Genomic DNA, 22,283 nt, shown 5'->3' with positions numbered 1-22,283 from the left:
TTTGCACCAAATCATTTAATAGTTTTCAATAAATTATCTGTTATCTACAATGCAAAAAATATACTAAACTTTTCAATCTAAATGATTGAGTTGATAAATTGTGTTAGATTACAATACCAGCAACTTATATTTATATATCACTTCACAGGGGCAATATAAAGCAAAATTTGACACCGAGCTACATAAGGGGATATTTGGGTGGAACACCAAATCTTAGTCAAGGAGAAAGGTTTTAAGGAGCATCTTAAAGGAGGTGAGACCTACTCAGCTGAGTTATCTGTCATTGATGCAAAAAACAAAGCCTAAATGATGCATAACATAAACCCAACAGCTAAGACATTGCATGACCTGAAAGTAGCCAAGACAGCCATGCAAAGGAGAGGGAGATACTGAACAAACAAACACTGGATCAGCTTATGTCAAGAAATCCAAACTACACATGACAAAGGAAATCTATAAGCTATGTATGAAGGGATCAAGAGGGCGATTGGCCCTGCCATCACCAAAGTTGGTCCCTTGAAATCAGTAGATGGTGAAGCACTCATCAACAGAAGTAAACAGATGTCCTGCTGGATTGAACACTACTGTGAGCTGTACTCCCATGAGTCGGACATCTCCCAGTCTGCGCCTAATGCTCTCCTGCAACTTCCTGTCATGGAGGAGTTAGATGAAGAACTCTCATCACTGGAGCTCGAGAAGGCCACAGACCACCTAGCGAACAGAAGGGCATCCAGCAAGGATGGAATCCCAGCTGCAGTGCTTAAGCACAGAAAGTCCCATCTATTGCCATACCTTTATCACCTTCTCCTCCTCTGCTGGAAGGTAGGCTCTGTTCCGCAGGACATGCGTGATGCCAAAATCATCACACTACACAAAAACAAAGGCGACAGAGGAGGCTGCAACGAAACCAGGGGCAACTCACTCCTTATTGTCATGGGGAAGGCCTTTGCTAGGGTAATACTTAAAAGACTCCATTTACTTGCAGACTGAATGTACCCAGAAGCACTGTGCGGTTTCCGTACCAGCAGATCTACTGTGGATATGATCTTCTCTATATGCCAGCTACAAGAGAAGTTTAGGGAACAGAGTATACCCCTTTACCTTACTTTCGTAGATCTCACTAGGTCATTCGACACCATCATCAGAACAGGGCTCTAAAAGATTTGGGGAAGAATTTGCTGTCCACTGAAGCTCCTCAGTCTCATCCGTTCCTTCCATGCCAACATGTACTGCAGTGTACAGTTTGATGGCTCCACTTCTGACAGAAGAATGGAGTGAAACAGGGTTGTGTCCTGGTCACCACTGTTATGACCAGATGAGGAAGGGGTCTAGGGATCCCCTCTTGGCCATTTGCTAGTTTGGCCATAATAGGGTTTAATTTTTAAAAACACTGTTTTTAGCTTCTCCTCAATGAGTCCTTGCTCACTGCTCTCTAATTGTAATTGTAAAGGAATCAATCAGACCAGGGTTTCTCAAATTTAAACAAGAAAGGTGTAAGTTTATTAACCTTAAAACTCTAACTCAGTTAAAACTACTAAAAATAAGCGACGCAACCATGCTAACATGCATACGCGATAAACACACACACAAAAAGATACAAAGGCGGAGAAAGAATTAAAGGGAGAAGGTTTGAAGTAGTAGATGGAATTCAGTTACTGGTTTTGGGTTGGATGTGAAGTCTTTGATTGAAGTTAAATCTTGCAGTTTTCATTGGGGCCCAGTGCACATTTTCAAACTTGTTTTGCTGGTACCAGAAGGCTGCAGGGTCTTCTGTCTTGAGGCTTAAGTTACTTCTGTTGGTCCCTGGAACTTTGCTTGAGAGAGAGAGAGAGACCTTGCTTCTTCTTGGTCTTCGAAAGCTGTCTGTCTCAAAACTTTTCTGTGAGCACAATCCAATCAATTCCCAGGTTGGCCAGCAGGTTAGTCATGTGACCAGCTCTTTGTTTGAGACAGCATCGCCTGTGAGGTTTGTTGATTCTTCAAAGCTTACCAGACACACTCAGTGGGGGGGTGGGGGGGGGGGGGGGGGTGGGTGGAATGTTGGTTGTTACGCAGACAATGACTCTCAATGGATTTTGATCATCATTATTGACAAAACCTATCTGGATAATTGAATCAGGGAGTACTTCCATTTTATCTCTGTGCAACTGTCCCTCAGAATGCAAATCTGCAGCCATGTTTTCAGCCACTGCTCTGTGGTCTTTTTAAACAAATTATTTTCCACATCCAGTAAGCGTTCAAATAGTATTGCATATGACAAAATTAATATGTTTCCATTAGGCAGGTGTGGTTTCCATCACATCACACTGTTTGGCATCTTCTTCTCCATGCTCCTGAACTTCAATTTCCCTGCAGATATGGAAGGAGTCTACTTGCACACTAGGTCAGATGGCAAGCTCTACAATCTATCAAGGCTGAAAGCAAAGACAAAAACTCATCACATCCTGATCAGAGAATTCCTCTAGGTTGATGACGCTGCACTAGTCGCTCACACGGAAACTCAGCTCAGAAGACTCATGGACTGTCTCTCCCATGCCTGTAACTTGTTTTCCTTGACGATAAGCATCAAGAAAACCATGGTCATGAGACAAGGTGGTGCATCTCCATCCCTGATCACACTGAATAACACCCCAGTGGAAGTGGTTAGTGACTTCTGCTACCTTGGGTCCACGGTGACAGACATTCTGTCCCTTGATGCTGAGTTCGATACACACATAGGGAAAATAGCTACCACCTTTGGATGACTTGCAAAACGCGCATGGGATAAAACCAAGCTGACCCTTAGGTCCAAGCTGCTGGTTTATAAGGCCCGTATTCTTAGCACCTTGCTGTATGGCTGTGAAACATGGGTGACTTACAGCTACCAGGAAAAGAAGCTCAATGATTTCCATCTTCGCTGTCTGCAGCGCATTATGGGTATATTCTGGAAGGACAAAATCACATATGTGACAGTCTTCTCAAAGATAGAGCTCCCAAGTGTGTTGGCACAAATCAAACAGAGGCAGCTTCAATGGATCGGACATGTCTGCAGGATGGAAGACAGTCGCATACTTAAGGACCTTCTGTATGGTGAGGTATCTGAGGGCAGATGACCAGTGGGGCACCCAAAGCTCTGCTTCAAGGATGCTTGCAAACGTGACATGAAGGCCCTAAATGTCGACTATTGCACCTGGGAGTCACTAGCTGGCGAAACAGGGAAATGGCAACACATTCCGTGGACTGGTGTGGACTACCACAACGAGTAGTTGCTACAGCAGCTTGGCAACAGGCACCAAAGTCAAAAATGACAATCACAGCATCACTTGGTAGCTTCACTTGTGACACTTGTGGCAGAACCTGCCTCTCAAGGATTGGCCTTCACAGTCATCAGCAAAGTTGCACCAAGAGAAGTGACCCCAACTATAAATGGATTGTTTGCTGCATGTCCATCATCTTTCGTTAATGGAAGGATGCCAACCGAGCCTTGAAGAAGGGGAGAGAGGTGGAGAAGTGGAAAGGTTTAGAGAGGGATTTCCAGCGCTTAGGGCCTTGGCAGCTGAATACAATATAAATATAAGTTGCAGTCCTGGTACCTAGTCCAGTTTTCAGCATACTCCCTTGACTGTAAGAATGCTGTCTGTATCTAGGTGTGTTTGATTACCTTAAAGTTATCAATTCTGTCTCACAAAAGAGTTGAGTGCTGATGACTGATTTTTAGAGTTGGAATAACAAAACCCAATTTGTTGAAAGCAATGTTTGTAACCATATAAACTTAAAGACAGGGATTTGGGAGGGCCAAGCAAACAAATGCTGTGCTCTCATCTTCATGTCTGTACTAGTCCATACTGCACGCATGTAAAATGTATGTTTCATGCACAGTGCCTTTGAAAATATAAGGTGAGGAATCAAGGGGGAAATTGCACTCTCTTCATATTTAATATTGAATAGAAAAATAAATTTAGTTAAATGTGAAGGTCTTTTTCATGATTGAGGACAAACCTATGGGACCTCATAGAAACCACCTGTTACAAATTGCGAATTAAAGATTTAAAAAAAATCTTGACCTTATTTTGCACAGTTAGTATAATGAAATGCAAGGCATCATTCTTTATCAATCTTATACATGTTTTTTAATATCTTTTTGGCATGCATTACTGGTTTGCATGGAGTTCATATTGAATGAGGTTAATGGATGTTTTCTTGCACTGTTGATCTTCTTACCAGGACAGAGGGCCATGAATTATTAATCAATTCTGGCATGGTTTCTCATCACTTCTTTAAATGCTTGAATCCTGCTGTTAATTTTGTTTCATCACATTGTCGGGATACTTTCTCCTAATGGTGTCACCAACACCGTCAAAGCAGTTGAGTTTTGCCTCTGGTTACCGAAGGATGTAGACTTAATACGCTGACTCCTGACTGATACACAAATGAAACATGCAGGATTCACTGCTTCTGCTTTGGTTCATCTGTTTTTTGGCTCTGTTCAGGAGACTGACAGCCGATTTAATTCAGTTTTGGATCATGTCTGAATATCCAAATGGAGTTCCGAAGGCACCAAAGTTTCTAGCAACCAGCCGGAATAGGGCTGATGTTGGCGGTCGTGGCAAGGGGGCCCGGAAAACACATCTGGAAGAGGCCCTCGTGGTGGCGTCCCCACCGCTCGGTGACAGGAGCAGGATTTAAATACTTAAATAAGATTTAATTACCTACCTGCTCCCATTGGCCGTCCCACTACCGTATTCCGGCTGGTTGCTGGGGACTCTGGTGCCTTTGGAACTCCATTTGGAGATCCAAGGCAGCACAACGTTTGGGAGGGAGGAGGAGGTAAGATTTCAGGTCAGGAGGTGGGAGTTGGGGAAGGTGGCGGGGAAAACAATTGTTTTGGTGGAGGGGTTGATGGGAAGGAGTTGAAGGTGAAAGGTAATGAACTTTGTGGGGGGAGAGGTCAGGATCGCAAGCTAAGTTTTTTTGGGTGGGGGGAGAAGGCACTAAATAAATTGTTTGGTCGTTGCTGGGGTGGGAGAGGGGTTTAAATCTTTTATTAAATTTTTTAAAATAACTCTAACATGCATATCACTTTAAAAATTGAAATTACATGTGAGGACTTGAAGCCCTTTAAAAATGGTGCCGGCGCCTGCGCAGTGGCGCCGGACGCTGTTGTTGGGAAACGAGCACCCGCCCCCTCCATGTCATTGGGCGGGGGAAGGGGGGGGGGGGGGGGCGCGGTCTGCCCCGTCCATTTAAATGAGTCACTGCCTTAAATATCGCAGCGGTTCCATAGCGCACATCTCGCTCGTTTTTGAAGCTGGCCGCCGAGATTGGCAGTGAGCTGGGAAAATTTAGCCCTCAATAAAGAACACATAAGGAGGTAAGCACTTCATAGCTAAACATGACCCAAAAGTGCATTTACACTCCAAATTCAGCATCAGTATGATGAAATTTTGTTAACTTGCAGTGTGAATCCACAGTCAGGGATCCTGGTGCGAAGCAGAATGAGACCCCTGGAAGGGACAGCCTTACAGCACTCTGCACACTGCATCGACTGTAAATAGTGTAATGCCAAACCTGATTTGGAAAGTGCTTGGGGTCTGGTAAACCCGCTGGGCACTTTGGAAACCCGACCTGCCTCAGTTTAAATATTTAGAGAGTAGGAACTCTTCCTTGCCCACTTTTCACTTTGGAGAGAGCTCTACCTACACCCATATCCAGAATTATGCATGACTCTCCCTCAGGAAAGATTGTTAAAATACCAGCCAAGCAAGATCTAGAGAATATAAATGCAGTTCCGCTTGGCTGGAACGTGAACTGCAGCTGTTGGCCTCAGCTGGTAGCTAAGGTGAAAGTGTGCCGAGTACTCTCATAAAATCTTTAGAGACATTTACTGCCTCACTGCAAAAGAGAACCTTGTTCATTCTCAAATTCATGCAGTGCACCACATAGTTCATACATGTACATTACCAATGATTGCTAAAAGAAAGAATGCAATTATATTGTGCCTTTCATGACTTCAAGACATCACCAGGGGCTTTACACTCAATGAAGCTCTTTTAAGGTATAGTTATTCTTGTGATGTAGGAAACAGAGCAGCTAATTTGTGCACAGCAAGTTCCCACAAACAGTAATGTGATAATGACCAGATAACCTGTTTTCCTGATGGTGGTTGAGGGTTAAATATTGACCAGAGTGCCAAGAGAAATTCCATGCTGTTCTTCTAAATACTGTTGTGGAATCTGTTATGTCCACCAGAGATGACAGATAGGACTCCAAGTTAACCTCTCATCTCAAAGACTATGCAACCCTCCCTCAGTACTGTACAAAGAACAAAGAACAGTACAGCACAGGAACAGGCCATTCGGCCCTCCAAACCTGCGCCGATCTTGATGCCTGCCTAAACTAACACCTCCTGCACTTCCGGGGCCCATATCCCTCTATTCCCTTCCTATTCATATATTTGTCAAGATGTCTCTTAAACGTCGCTATCGTATCTGCTTCCACCACCTCCCCTGGCAGCAAGTTCCAGGCACTCACCACCCTCTGTGTAAAAAAACTTGCCTCGCACATCCCCTCTAAACTTTGCCACTCACACCTTAAACCTATGTCCCCTAGTAACTGACTCTTCCACCCTGGGAAAAAGCTTCTGACTATCCACTCTGTCCATGCCGCTCATAACTTTGTAAACCTCTATCATGCTGCCCCTCCACCTCCGTCGTTCCAGTGAAAACAATCCGAGTTTTTCCAACCTCTCCTCATAGCTAATGCCCTCCAGACCAGGCAACATCCTGGTAAACCTCCTCTGTACCCTCTCCAAAGCCTCCATGTCCCTCTGGTAGTGTGGCGACCAGAATTGCACGCAATATTCTAAGTGTGGCCGAACTAAGGTTCTGTACAGCTGCAACATGACTTGCCAATTTTTATACTCTATGCCCCGACCGATGAAGGCAAGCATGCCGTATGCCTTCTTGACTACCTTATCCACCTGCGTTGCCACTTTCAGTGACCTGTGGACCTGTACGCCCAGATCTCTCTGCCTGTCAATACTCCTAAGGGTTCTGCCATTTACTGTATACCTCCCATCTGCATTAGACCTTCCAAAATGCATTACCTCACACTTGTCTGTATTAAACTCCATCTGCCATTTCTCCGCCCACGTCTCCAACCGATCTATATCCTGCTGTATCCTCTGACAATCCTCATCATTATCCGCATCGCCACCAACCTTTGTGTCGTCCGCAAACTTACTAATCAGACCAGCTACATTTTCCTCCAAATCATTTATATATACTACAAACAGCAAAGGTCCCAGCACTGATCCCTGCGGAACACCACAAGTCACATCCCTCCATTCAGAAAAACACCCATCCACTGTTACCCTCTGTCTTCTATGACCGAGCCAGTTCTGTATCCATCTTGCCAGTTCACCTCTGATCCCGTGTGAATTCACCTTTTGCACCAGTCTGCCATGCAGTACCTTGTCAAAGGCTTTACTAAAGTCCATATAGACAACATCCACCGTCCTTCCCTCATCAATCATCTTCATCACTTCCTCAAAAAACTAAATCAAATTAGTAAGACACGACCTCCCCTTCACAAAACCATGCTGCCTCTCGCTAATAAGTTTGTTTGTTTCCAAATGGGAGTAAATCCTGTCCCGAATAATCCTCTCTAATAGTTTCCCTACCACTGACGAAAGGCTCACCCGCTTGTAATTTCTTGGATTATCCTTGCCACTCTTCTTAAACAAAGGCACAACATTGGCTATTCTCCAGTCCTCTGGGACCTCACCTGTAGCCAATGAGGATGTAAAGATTTCTGTCAAGGCCCCAGCAATTTCCTTCCTTGCCTCCCTCAGTATTCTAGGGTAGATCCCATCAGGCCCTGGGGACTTATCTACCTTAATGCTTTGCAAGACACCCAACACCTCCTCCTTTTTGATAACGAGATGACTGAGATTATCTGCACTCCCTTCTCGAGGCTCATTATCCACCAAGTCCTTCTTTTTGGTGAATACTGATGCAAAGTACTCATTTAGCACCTTGCCCATTTCCTCTGGCTCCACACATAGATTCCCATCTCTGTCCTTGAGTGGGCCAACCCTTTCCCTGATTACCCTTTTGCTCTTTATATATGTATAAAAAGCCTTGGGATTTTCCTTAATCCTGTTTGCCAATGACTTTGCATGACCCCTTTTAGCCCTCCTAACTCCTTGCTTAAGTTCCTTCCTACTGTCTTTATATTCCTCAAGTGCTTCATCTGTTCCTAGCCTTCCAAAACGTTACAAATGCTTCCTTTTTCTTTTTGACTAGGCTCACAATATCCCGTGTTATCCAAGCTTCCCGAAACTTGCCAAACTTGTCTTTCTTCCTCACAGGAACATGCTGGTCCTGGATTCTAATCAGCTGACATTTGAAAGACTCCCACATGTCAGATGTTGATTTACCCTCAAACAGCCGCCCCCAATCTAAATTCTTCAGTTCCTGCCTAATATTATTATAATTAGCCTTCCCTCAATTTAGCACCTTCACCCGAGGACTACTCTTATCCTTATCCACAAGTACCTTAAAACATATGGAATTATGGTCACTGCTCCCGAAATGCTCCCCCACTGAAACTTCGACCACCTTGCCGGGCTCATTCCCCAATACCAGGTCCAGAATGGCCCATCCCTAGTTGGACTATCTACATACTGTTTCAAAAAGCCCTCCTGGATGCTCCTCACAAATTCTGCCCCATCCAAGCCCCTAGCACTATGTGAGTCCCAGTCAATATTGGGGAAGTTAAAATCACCCACCACCACAACCCTGTTACCTTTACATCTTTCCAAAATCTGTCTACATATCTGCTCCTCTACCTCCCGCTGGCTGTTGGGAGGCCGGTAGTAAACCCCCAACATCGTGACTGCACCCTTCCTATTCCTGAGCTCCACGCATATTGCCTCGCTGCGTGACCCCTCCGTGGTGTCCTTCCGCAGTACAGCTGTGATATTCTCATATGATATGATACCCTACATATGATACCCTACATGGTGACTTCATGAGTCGAGCCAGGCAGCCCCTCCCCAAGTGTGTCTTCACAAGGTGGAAGAGAAAGTTGGATCATGCCAGCTGCTTCATGGTCTATCACAAAAGATGTGAGGGCTGACTTTATAAATTTATATTTTTGGCCAGCAGCGTCACTTGTTGGGCCTAAATTGGGGAATTTGTAAGTGTGGTCCAAACAGTTTCCCTTCCATTAATTTTTAGGAAAGGTAATTGTAGAGAGGGCGCCTGTGATTTCTTGATATGTGCTGTCGGTGGGTGACGGTGGGTACAATGTGTGCTGGGAGGGAGGGTGGAATCGGAGTTAAAAACTCAGAAACTTAAGAGGCATCTCAAAGTATCAGAAGCCTACCACTGTTATATAAATTAATCTGTCCATGGAATTTCGCACAGAGTTCATAGTGTAGCTGAACAGCAAGCAGAAATTCCAGCTGCAGAAAGCCTTTGAGATACAGAGTTCTGTTAGACCATCAGGCTGGGGACCTGGGGGTCTGTACAGACATTCCAGGGTGGGTGGAATAATGTGAAAGTGCTTACCGAGTATGGCCAGCCATATGGATGGACAACATGGGAGACCGTGCAGGGCGCTGTTGTCAGGGAGGCGCATTGGTCACGATTAAGTGAATTAGTGACAACAAGAGGCAGGGCCTGGTGTAAGCCAGGAGGTGGGAGCAGAGTCCGGCTGTGCAGCGCAGAGAGGGTTAGCTGTCTCAGCTAGGAGGGATCATGCAAAGATAAACTCTTCAGTGAGAAGCAGGCACACCCATGTCACTGATAACTGGAAGTAAATATCTGTTTTCTTAAAAGCATTATTTAAACACTCTTTACATGCAGCAATTTCATATTATATAGTATTATAATTTAGATGGGGCGGGGTGGTGGATCTATGATTACTCACCCATTTAGAAAGGAGTGCTCAACCAAAAATGTTTGAGAACCACTGCTTCAGAAAAATGCTATGTTGCACAAAATCTCAATATTTTAATGAAACATTTCAGAGCTTCCACCAGGCACTGTGGTAACGTTACTTGGTGTCAGCCTTGGTTCAGTGGTAGCACTCTGGATTCAGTGAACTGTGGATTCAAGCCCCAATCCAGAGACTTTTCTCCAGACACTATCTAGGCTGACACTTCAATGAATTACAGAGGGAGTGCTGCATTGTTGGAGGTGCCTTCTTGTGGACTAGATGTTAAATTGAAGCCTGGTCTGCTGTGTCAGGAGGATGTAAAGGATCTCATGGCAATATTCAAGGAAGAGCAGGAAAATTGTCCTCTTCAACAATATTCCATCAGCCAACATCACTCAAAGCAGGTGATCTGGTCATTCGTTTCATTTTTGCTTGTGGGTCCTTGTGAACAAATTGGCTGCCACTTCTGACATTACAAGTGACGACATTTCAAAAATCTTCACATGGTGGTGAAGCACTTTGGTCATCATGAAGATGTGTAAGGCACTATATAAATGTAAATTATTTCTTTCTCGTGAATGGTGGACTCTTCCAGCCAATACTTTGACTTGCTGAAATGCACAATCAGTCACAAGAGAAAGCGTGGAACACAACCAATTCTATCAACTCTATCAATGATTGGGAACGAATTTTCAATCCTGAATTCTGAATCACGTGTAATAATCAGTCCGCAGGACATTTGGAGAGGAGAGTCTTCTTCATCTGAGTGAGAGCAGGCATCCTTTAAGAACAAAGGTCAGCAAGCTTCCAATGGCACAAACACTGCAAGAGTTTCCATCTGACACACTCTTCCCCGACACACTCCTTTGCCCCGTTAACTCTTGTTTACCATTCCCCTGTTTTGCAGGATTTCTATTGTCACTGGCAGGGAACAGGATGCTTCTCTGAGCTGTCACTGCCTCCAGCAGCACCTCAAGTGAGGCATCAGAAAAATGGAGGGGGGGGGGGTTGCCCTGGCAAGGGGGCCCTCTCTGCCCACTGCCCTCTGCTCAGCTTCAGCCTCCATTCTTGGGACAAACGGCAACCACAGCAATGGCAGCCATTGGCCCTTTAAATCAGGCCCACGCCTCCCTGTGACCTGCCTCCTTCCCATGTCTGCTGCTGCTAATTGGGGTGGCTAATGTGACTCTGGGTCAATTAACTGCTTTGCCAATTAAAATTGCAATGTATGCGTGCTGCCGACACGGTGCAGGGTCAGGGCCCGGAAGTGACTGCGATGTCGAGGTCCTGACCTCGGAATGGAAATCCCATTCTTCTGTCACTTACATGTTGGATTGATCCAATAAATTGAGAGTGAGACATCCATATCCTTGGAAATTACTATTTAATCTCCTTTCCTCTCCTGTTCTATGATTCAAAATGTTTGGCTTAAGGGAGGCTTGGAGCAGGCATTTTCTATAAATTTCCTTTCCACTGAGAAGAGCGTAAATGCAGGAAGATGGCCTGCAGAATCATTCCCAACATATCATTGGGGCTAGTTTACTATTATATTAGGGGCTGGATTTTATGCAGGTGGTGGCAGTTCTGAAACTGAGCCAGAAAGGTGATGGGAAAGGTACCTAGGCTGTTTTGCGGCTCCCAAGCTGCATTTAACTCAAGCAGTTAACTGCCCTGCGCGGGGTCCCCCTCCCTTTTTGGACAGGGATCCTGCCTTCAAGAGCTGTCAGCCAATCAGAGGGCCGGCAGCTCAGGTGTCCCAGCAGTGCTACCTGGAGCAGTGGCCAATTCTGGTACTGCAAGAGGCCCAGGACCAGGAGCAACGATGGAGCCCAGGAGTGAAGGTAAGTGGGGAGGGCACACCTGGCTCAGTCAGGCAGGCCCTGGTGAGGGGTGGTTGTTGAGTGAGGGGGTGGGTTGTTGGCGCAGGGATGGCCTTGGCTGCTGGAAGACCTCCGTGGTCCACAGATTGCCCAAGGAGGAAGGCACCCCCTTCCTCACCCCAGCCCACAGGGAGGCCGTCTGGTTTTACCGGGTGGCCTCCCCATGTGACTGGGCTTCCACCAGCTCCTAGTAAAATACTAGTGGTGGCAGGAAAAGGCATTTAAGTGGACATGAATTGGCCGCATAAGGGCCTCAATTGGCCTCTGGGCGGGAAGGCCGTCCTCAGCCCTCCCTGCCCCTGACAAAATTGAATGGTGTCAGGAAGGTGACAGGCGCTCCAGCCCCTGCCTTCCCTTGCTATTTTATGGGCCTCCTGCCACCCTGCCCATTTCTAGAGGACTGATAAAATTAAGCCCTAGGTTTGGGATTCAGCCATTGCAATTTTACATGCCAGTTCTCTTTGTGAAACATGATGCATCAGTCAACCATTGCTTGCTACCAACCACCATACAGATTAGACCAGACAGAATTTATGTGCCATTACCATGTAATGCCTTCAGACAAAATGATATATTAACTCAACCACAGCTATTAAGACAAAGGACAACTCACCAGAAAAGCATCTCTGGTTCTAATTTAAAATTCAGTGCTATGGCCTATCTGTAATTTAGATAAAAAGATATAACATAGAATTTTGTTTTTAATTTGGTGCAGCATACAGCCTGCATCAATAACAACACATCTGCTCCAATTTTTCTTTAGCATAGTTTAACATCTAAATTCAGAAACTTCTGATGATCTTGCCATGTACATTACCCTGTAACCTTTCAAAGACCCAGCTAAGGGAAATGAGTAAAGTAAAATGCATTATTAGTCAAATATTTGGACAAAGAAAATATATGTTGAGACCAGTGGTTGAAGTAAAGTAAACCAATTATGTGAGGGCTGTCATTATATATTCCAGTCTTGGGTCCTGTGAACTATGCAATGTGCATGACCCAGTGCTTTATTCTACACAACCCACCACTCACCAATATATATTTAACATTTCATATCAGTTCTGGCCACCACACTTTATGAAGGATGTGAGGGTCCTTGAGAGGGTGCAGAGGAGATTTACCAGAATGGTTCCAAGGATGAGGGATTGTAGTTGCAAGGTTAGTTTGAAGAAGATGAGTTTGTTCTTCTTGGAGCAAAGGAGATTGAGGGGAGATTTGATAGAGGTGTAGATTATGACAGGTTTAGATAAGGTAGACAAGGAAAAACTATTCCATTAGCTAATGATACAAGGGCCAGGGGACACAGATTGAAGGTTTTGGGCAAGAGATGCAGGGGGTATGTGAGGAAGAACTTTTTTATGCAGTGAGTGGTAATGACCTGGAACTCGCTGCCTATGAGGGTGGCGGATGTGGTGATGATGAATGATTTCCTAAGGAAATTGGATGGGCACTTGAGGGAAATAAATTTGCACGGCTATGGGGATCAAATTGGAGAATGGGACTGACGGGATTCTTCTACAGAGAGCTGGTATGGACTCGATTGGCTGAATGGCCTTCGTCTGTGCCATATTGACTCTATAGTCAAGATTTTTCCAAAACAGTAGAGGTCCCATCATCGGGGTGGTTTACGAGTCAGAGGTCCACATGGGCGTGAGGAGGTACTTTGCCCACGATATTGCCAGGCGAAAGCAATTAAGAGCCAGCAGGTGGGGGAGATGGACAATTAAGGACAGTGGGTGGGCCTTTCACGCTACCGCCCAATCAGAGGGCCGGCAGCTCTGGATCCCCGGCAGTGCCGCTGAGAGAGGTGTCCACTGCTGAGGCAGCTAGAAGAACGTGAGGGTGCCTCAAAATGGAGGTGCCCTCAGAGTGTGAGCATGACTTTATTTTTCTGATGGGCCAAGCAGGCAGGACCTGGCGAACGGAGGGGTAACCCCTCTAGTGGCAGCATTGGAGCCACAGGGGCAGACTTTGCTGCTGGCGACCCCTCCCTGGGTCATGGAGCCGTGGCTACGATGGCCCCCCGGGAAACCACAGGGAGGCTGCCTCTGTGCAGCTGGCGACCTCCCCACACGGCCATGGGGGTTGCTCTACCCCTGGCAAAATGGCGGTGGCCCAGGGAAAATCACCCTTAATTGGGCCTTTAATTATTCAAATCTGCTGCCAGCCGAACAGAGGTGGACAGCCAAGCCGCAGCCGGTCCCTCGCTGGGCAACCTCCCCGGTGGTGGGATTGAATCGGTGAGCCTTTCAGATGCATCTCCCCTCTATTTTCCACCCCCCCCCCCCCCCACCCCTCCTAGCCCCTCACCCCTGGGCCAGTAAAATTCTGCCCCATGACTCTATCACAGAAACAGGTCTTTCAGTCATCAAGTCTGCGCCAGTGTTTTTCTAATCTCTCCATATCTTCTAATCATTATCTTTTCAAGCAACTTTATAATCCCCTTTGCAAAGAATTTATGAGCTTCACCTTAAGAACAGTTTGTAGCAGAGAATTCCACATTCTAATGCCCCTCTGTGTCAAGAGACTTTTCTGATCTCCCCTTTAACTCGATTTCTAATGGTCCTCTGTTTTTGCCGTCTCATTAGCATATTGCTGACCAATGAACACAACCTATCGTGATTTAAAAGTGGGTCAAACTTGTTAATAAAATGTACAGGCCTAAGGGCCTTACTCATTTGTAATTTGGGGAATCAGTAACACAGCAGATATTCTGCTCTGTCTTATGAAACCTAATAATAAGGCAGGACAGGGTCTTGCAGTTATGTGATTTACGTGTTCTGTGCTACATAGTATTAGACCATGTACTCAAGCCTGTGTTTCCTCATGTGGCAATTCCAATCTTGAGCACAACCATTACAGGGAAGGAATGCTAAGTAGCGCTTCCTCATTGAATTACCTGATAATTGAGGGTGAGTGTCTGCCCTCTTCCCTTTATGGGCATTCTCATGCTGCTATATCATAACTGATTACAAAGCAGCATTGACTGGTCCAGAGACTAGCCTAACATGTCTAAAATGTGAAGAGATCATCTGTCACCCTCTCAGGTGGGTTGCTGCATGGTGTGAGGGAAAGGGAGAAGGAGAAAATGAAATATTAATTTCTCTCCAGTTTCCACCAAACTGTGCATCATTTGTGGTAGTGAGGATGGGTGGCGGGTTTGCTCCAAATGCTACATTATTTGAAGAGTAGATCTGTTCTCCCTGGTGTAGTGGCTGAAATTTATGTCACAGTCAACAACAAACAGATTCGTTGGTTACTATCACATTTCTGTTTGTGGGATCTTGCTGTGCGCAAATACATGTTTATTTTATTTATTTATTTATTTTATTTATTTAGAGATACAGCACTGAAACAGGCCCTTCGGCCCACCGAGTCTGTGCCGACCATCAACCACCCATTTATACTAATCCTACACTAATCCCATATTCCTACCACATCCCCACCTGTCCCTATATTCCCCTACCACCTACCTATACTAGGGGCAATTTATAATGGCCAATTTACCTATCAACCTGCAAGTCTTTTGGTGGTGGGAGGAAACCGGAGCACCCGGAGAAAACCCACGCAGACACAGGGAGAACTTGCAAACTCCACACAGGCAGTACCCAGAATTGAACCCAGGTCGCTGGAGCTGTGAGGCTACGGTGCTAACCACTGTGCTGCCCCGTTTCCTGCATTGAAGCGCAGGTGAGAAGCTGCTGAGTGAAGCACCTAAAAAAAAAAGCTGAACAGAGAAGCTAAAGCACAGTAAGAAGTGGCTGAGCAGGTTAAACTCTGAAAGAAGTTCTGATGGCCGGATTTTATGGGTCCCCTTGAGACAGGGTCAGAGGCGGGGGGCCCATAGAATTGCGACAGGAGGCCACTTAAGGGCCTCTTCTCCCTGCTGCTGGGAATTAACCAGCAGAGGAGGGTGCTTCTGACACACGGGATGTCACCTAGTAATATGAGGCGCCCTCCCTGTGGGCTTGGGGGTGGTCCCTTTTCCATGGGAAACCTGTGGCCCACGGAGGTGCCCTGCTGGGAATAATTCGACCTCCCTGGACCCTCCTCACCCTGCACTTAACGCTCACCCTCACACTCCCCTTGCCAGGGCCTTCTGGACTGGCCATGGTGACCCTGCCTCACTTACCTGAGGTCTGGGTCTCCAACGTTGGGCCTGGGTCCAAGGCCTCTGCAGTTCCGGCAGTGGCCACCACTCCTAGTGGCACTCCCAATACTGCTGAGCTGTTAGCCCTTTGATTGGCCGGCAGCCCTTGGAGGCGGGATCCCCGTCTTCATCTTTTAAAGGAATGGGATCCCGGCATCCAGCCCTTAAGTACTGGAATAACGCAAGATCGCACTGGGAGTGGGGGGAGGGGGTTGGTTGGAGGCTTGGAATGGCTGAGACGGGATTCGACTCGCTGGGCCACAAAATCCTGCCCTGAATCTGAGAAAATGACATCACAGCAGAGGGAGGAGCAATGGATCCCTAGGAAGTAAATTACTTAATTAGTATATAATTATGCTAAGTGTTTAATTTAGTATATAATTGTCCAAAGTGTTTAATATAATATATAATCACAGAATAGTTACAGTGCAGATGGAGGCCATTCGGCCCATCATGTCCATTCTGGCTCTCTGAAAGAGCAACTCGCTCAGTTCCATTCCCCTACCCTCTCCCTGTAACCCTGCACATTTTACCCTTTCATATGACTGTCCAATTCCCTTTCGAATGCTTCAATCGAACCTGCCTCCACCACATTCTCAGGCAGCGCATTCCAGACCTTAACCACTCACTGCGTGAAAAAGTTTTTCCTCACATCACTTTTGCTTCTCTTACCAAATACTTTATATCTGTGCCCTCTCGTTCTTGATCCTTTCAATAGTGGGAACAGTTTCTCTTTATCTACTCTGTCCAGCCCCCTCATGATTTTGAATATCTCTATTAAATCACCTCTCAGCCTTCTCTTCTCCAAGGGAAACAGTCCTAACTTCTCGGATCTTTCTTCATAACTGAAATTCCTCATTCCTGGAAGCAATCTCGTGAATTTTTTCTATACTTTCTCCAGTGCCCTGACGTTTTTCCTCAAGTGCGGCACCCAGAATTGGACGCAATACTCCAGCTGAGGATGAACTAGTGTCTTTACAAGTTCAACATAACTTCCTTTCTCTTGTACTCTATGCCCCTATTAATAAAGCCCAGGATACTGTATGCTTTATTAACCACTCTCTCAACCTGTACTATAACCACAACATCATATTTCCACAAGGCAATCTGCGCCTGTACCTCACCAGTCTTATTAAGCGCACTCCGTGCATTCACATACATGCACATTAACCCTGATTCAGACTTGATTACTTTCTCCCTTACTCGGACCCCACCTAATAACTTACTATTCCCTAATCTAGTGCTATCTATCACCTCCAGTATTCTGTGCACCTTGGTATTCCTCTCTGATACTTGCTCTTGGTTTCCACACTCCAGACAAGTTATCAGTTTTGCTTCCCTCCAATCTGAGCTCCCTCTCAGGCTCCCATCCTGCTGACAATTTAGTTTAAACCCTCCCCAACAGCACTAGCAAATCTCCCAGGAGGATATTCATCCCAGTCCTGCTACGATGCAACCCGTCCATCTTGTACAGGTCCCACCTGTCCCAGCACCAGTCCCAATGTCTCAGAAATCAGATGCCCTCCCTCCTACACCAGTTCTCCAGCCACGTGTTCAATCGCTCAGTTCTTCTATTCCTATGCTCACTTGCACGTGGGACTGGGAGTAATCCTGAGATTGCGGCTTTTGAGGTCCTGCTTTTGAATCTCCTTCCTAGCTCCCTAAAATCTGCTTTCAGGACCTCATCCCCCTTCTTACCTATGTTATTGATACCAATGCGGACCACATCCTCTGGCTGTTCACCCTCCCCCAGACGAATATCCTGCAACCTCTTCGTGACATCCTTGACCCAGGCACCAGGGAGGCAACACACGATCCTGGACTCCCATTTACTGCTGCAGAAATGCCTGTCTGTACCCCTAACTAATAAATTCCCTATCAGTTCTTCCACTGCTCTTCCTCCCCTCCTGTGCAGCTGAGCCACCTGTGGTGCCACAAACTTGACTCTGACTGCACTCTTCTGAGGAACCATCACCTTCACCAGTATCCAAATTGGAAAACCGATTAACGAGTGAGATCATATCAGGGCACTCCTGCACTACCTGCCTAGTTCTCTTAGACTGCCTGGCGGTCACTCATTCCCTATCTGACTGCATGCTCCTAACCTGTGGTGTGAACACCTCCCTAAACATCTGCCTCGCGGATGCACAACAGTGACTCCAGCCTCCGCTCGAGTTCCGAAACCTGGAGCTCAAGCTTCTGCAGTCGGTGACACCTCTTGCTGATGTGCTTGTCTAGGACACATGGTGCTTCCATGACTTCCCATATGCCACAGGCTGGACATTCCACTCGGCAGAGCTGCCCTGCCATACCTTAACTTTACAGACTATTTATTATAACTAGAATAGCTTACCGGGTACTCACCAAACAGCTCCTTCCACTGCATCGAAGCAGGAACCAAATACTGGAGGGTTAAAAAAGTAGAAAAAAAGTAGAAAATGGAGCACCGCCTCGCACTTTCACTGAACCCGCCACTCACCAAACTCGAATCTCCACACTCAGCTTGCAAACTGCATACCGGTTGCACGCTGCACCCAGACCACTCCATTCATACCTTTTGAAGCTGAAACTGCAGCAACCAGATTTGACTGGTCAGCTACTCAACTAATCAGCTACTCCACAGTAGAGCCTGTTAATTCCTGCCTAAAACTGTAAGAAACTTACTTTACTTTCTTAACCCTAGTTTATCTAGAGGGTAAATCCCAGCTGAATGCAGACCAGACTTTATAAAGATAACAACACTTAAAATCCCCACTCACCAAACTCAAATATCTACACTTAGCTTGCAATCTGCAAGCTGAGCTATTTGAGCTAAGTATTTAATTTAATATATAATCTGAAATATAAACCAATCCATCAACTTGAAATAAATGAGTAAACAAATAATTAAAGCAATCTGAGTAATTAATTTACTGATTAATTTGGAGTCAAGCTAAATCCATCTCTGAAATATTATTTAGATCTCGTCCGATTCAATAGTTCTGAAAATAAACTACTACAAACAATAAGTAAATGAAGAATAATAATGACAGCACAGGCAGCATGTTGGGACTGTAGTATGTGGAAGTTTGTGAATGACCAGATTGTCTCAGATTGCCACATCTGCAGGAAATGTTCATCTTAATACTCACCAGTGCAGAGCTGGATTTGAGTTACAGACACTCCGAAGCAGAACGCAGCAGGAGGAATTTCTGGATAAGTTTCTCCAGGGAACAGTCGCACCTCAGAGGAAATCGTAAGCACAGAAAGGGGAGATTGTGATTGCCACTCAGCAGGGCAGGGGAAATCTAGAGGAGGCAGAGAAGGAGGTTTTGCTGATACTGGTCCTTTCTAACAAGTACAATGTACGTGTTACTGGTGAGGATAAGGATGTCGGGAGGATGGCCAGAATCATAACCATGACACTATGAAGCAGGATGTAAGCCAAGGGGGGAGGAGCAGACTTTAAAGGTTGAATTTATAGAAGATTTGACAATTAGGGGGATATTTTGGGTAGTGGAGGAAAGAAATGCAGAAGCAAATCTATTAAATTACTGAAAGGCATAGAAGAAACATCTGTGGAGATTTCAACTATTCCCAAATAAACTGGAAAGAAGAGGTAGGAAAAGGGCAAAAGGGAATGGGAATTTTACAATATGTTGAGGACTACTTTCTTACCCAGTACGTAAGAATCCTAAGCAGAGAGGAGTCATTGCTGGATCTAGTAATGGGCAATGAATGAGAGCAGATAAGAGAAATAAGTGCAGGGAAACATCGAAGCAACAGCAATCTCAAAATAATGATTGAAAAAGACATAAGTAAACAAAGACCAAAGTAAAAGATTTGAAAGAAAAGCTCATTTCAATGTGATGAGAAGGAAGAAAGGAAGGTAAACTGGATAAAAAGAATGAAAAAGAGATAGAACAGCAGTGGAAATGTTTTAAAAGGTGATCAATAGAGTTCAGGAAAAAAATACTCTGCGAAAAGAAATCAACTGTCTGGCGAATAATGAAACACCATTGAAGAATAAAGAGATAAGGGTGAAATGTAAACTAAAGTAATAGAGATACTTGTTAAATAGACAATAAAGGAGAGGATGACAAGAAAATACAAAGAATTTAGGAAAGAAATACAGAAAAATTAGAAAAACAAAGAAGAACTACAAAATTAAATTATCAAGAGACATGGAATATAAAAAGACATAGTATAGCATTCCACAAATCTATCAATGACCTTCAAAAAAAGAATAGGAACAGGGTCAGTAAAGATGAACTCACAGGCAATGATAGTGAAATGGCAAAAATATTGAATAGTTACCTTGGCCGGAATTATTCGTTGGACGGGGCGGAGGGGAGGGGAGGGGGGGGGTGGGGTTAGGGGGGGGTGTGGCCCCCTCCACCAGCTGAAATGCTGGTGCCGAGCCCACCTCCACTGAGCCCTGGGGAGCCAGACTGGGAGCTTTCACTCCCCAGGCTCCTAATTGGTCTTAGGCGGGATTTCAACCACCTTGAGGCAAGGAGTCCCATCTAATGGAGCTGCCAGCCAATCAGCGGGCCGGCAGCTCTTCGTCCCAGCACCGCCACCGGGAGCAGTGGCCACTGCTGGGACTACATCCAGCCATCAGAACCAACAAGAAGGAAGGCCCCGGAACAAAGGTAAGTTGTTAGGGCCTCACTGGGGTCAATCGGTCGGGCCCCGGCGAGTTAATGGGGGCTGGTTTTGGGGGGGGCGGGGTGTGTGTTGTGCATGGGGGGCAGCTGGGGCTTTGGGGGCGGCCCTCCACGGGGCACAGGGTGTACAATCAGGAAAGCCCCTGTTAGAAGGCTGCCAGGTATCACCAGACGGGCTTTCTGAGGCCTCAGCCACCCGCCAGCCAAGGTTAAAATATCTGGGGCGGCAGGTGGAGACCCCTAAGTGCCAGTTAATTGGCCACTTAAGGGCCTTGACTGGCCTGGGGCGAGCAGGCCATTTCTTGCCACCTCCGCCCCGTGTAAAATTGGAATGGGGCCGGATGAGGTTGGGAATGCTCCCCCCTGCCTCCCACTCAATTATACGTCCCACCCCCGCCACTAGCGGGGTGCCTAAAATTCCAGCCCTTGCCTCAGTATTTACCAAGGAGGCTAACAAGGTGGGCAAGTCATTAGAAGATGAGATCAAAAAATATATAAGGACATTTAATATAGAAAGGGGGGGGGGGGGGGAGAAAATTAACAATCTAATCAAAGTTAGAGAAGATAATATCCCTATTGCAAATGGATTGCATCCACACATATTAAAAGGTTAGGAAAGAGATAACAGAGGCACTATTTTATGTATATATATATATATATATTCATTTGAAAAGGGAATAATGGAGAAAGCAAGAAGTGGAGGTGGAATACCTGGCAGCGAGCTAATGTTATTCCTATATTTATAAAGGAAAATAGAGGAAGTCTAGGCAAATATAGACTGGTTAGCTTAATGTCGATGGAAGGAAACATAATGGAATCTTTACTCAAAGACGTAATAGAAAAACATCTAGAAACTGAAAACATAGTTGTTATTTTTATTTTTTATTTAGAGATACAGCACTGAAACAGGCCCTTCGGCCCACCGAGTAGTCGTCATAGATTTCAAATGGGAAGGTCATAATTGCCCACCCTTATTGAATTCTTTGAAGTGTGGACATGGGTAATAGGGTCATAGAGAGATACAGCACTGAAACAAGCCCTTCGGCCCACTGAGTCTGTACTGACCATCAACCGCCCATTTATACTAATCCTACATTAATCCCATATTCCTTACCACATCCCCACAATTCTCCTACCACCTACCTACACTAAGGGCAATTTACAATGGTCAATTTACCTATCAACCTGCAAGACTTTGGGTGTGGAAGGAAACCAGAGCAACTGGCGGAAACCCACGCGGTCACAGGGAGAACTTGCAAACTCCATACAGGCAGTACCCAGAACCGAACCCGGGTCGCTGGAGCTGTGAGGCTGCAGTGCTAACTACTGCGCCACAGTGCATTCTTACCACTGGGTTGCAAGATTTTGACCCAGCAAGAGTGAAGGCATGACAATATACTTCCAAGTCAAGATGGTGTGTGGCTTGGAGGGGAGCTTGCAGGTGGTGGTGTTCCCATGCGTCTGTTGCTCTTGTCCTTCTAGGTGGTAAAGATCACGGGTATGGGAGTTGCTGTTGAAGGAGCCTTGGTGAGTTGCTGCAGTTCATCTTGTACACACTGCAGCGACTGTGCGCTGGTGGTGGAAGGAGTGAGTGCTGATGGTGGTGGATGGGGTGCCAATCAAGCAGGCTGCTTTGTTCCGGATGGTGTCAAGATTCTTGAGTGTTGTTGGAGCTGCACT

General features: G+C 45.8%; 1 protein-coding gene across 1 annotated transcript in view; it reads right to left on the bottom strand.

The window, feature by feature from the left end:
- LOC137347106 (gap junction beta-7 protein-like) overlaps nucleotides 1-19,228 on the bottom strand; it is a 33,702-nt gene extending 14,474 nt beyond the window's left edge. Inside the window, exon 1 of the mRNA XM_068011194.1 lies at nucleotides 19,086-19,228. The gene's annotated coding sequence lies outside the window, so the exon portion shown is untranslated. The remainder of the gene's footprint in view (nucleotides 1-19,085) is intronic.
- Nucleotides 19,229-22,283: the final 3,055 nt, after the last annotated feature.

This window comes from Heterodontus francisci, chromosome 31, assembly GCF_036365525.1.
Source record: "Heterodontus francisci isolate sHetFra1 chromosome 31, sHetFra1.hap1, whole genome shotgun sequence".
Lineage (NCBI taxonomy): Eukaryota > Metazoa > Chordata > Chondrichthyes > Heterodontiformes > Heterodontidae > Heterodontus > Heterodontus francisci.
This window is presented reverse-complemented; position numbering and strand designations above follow the sequence as displayed.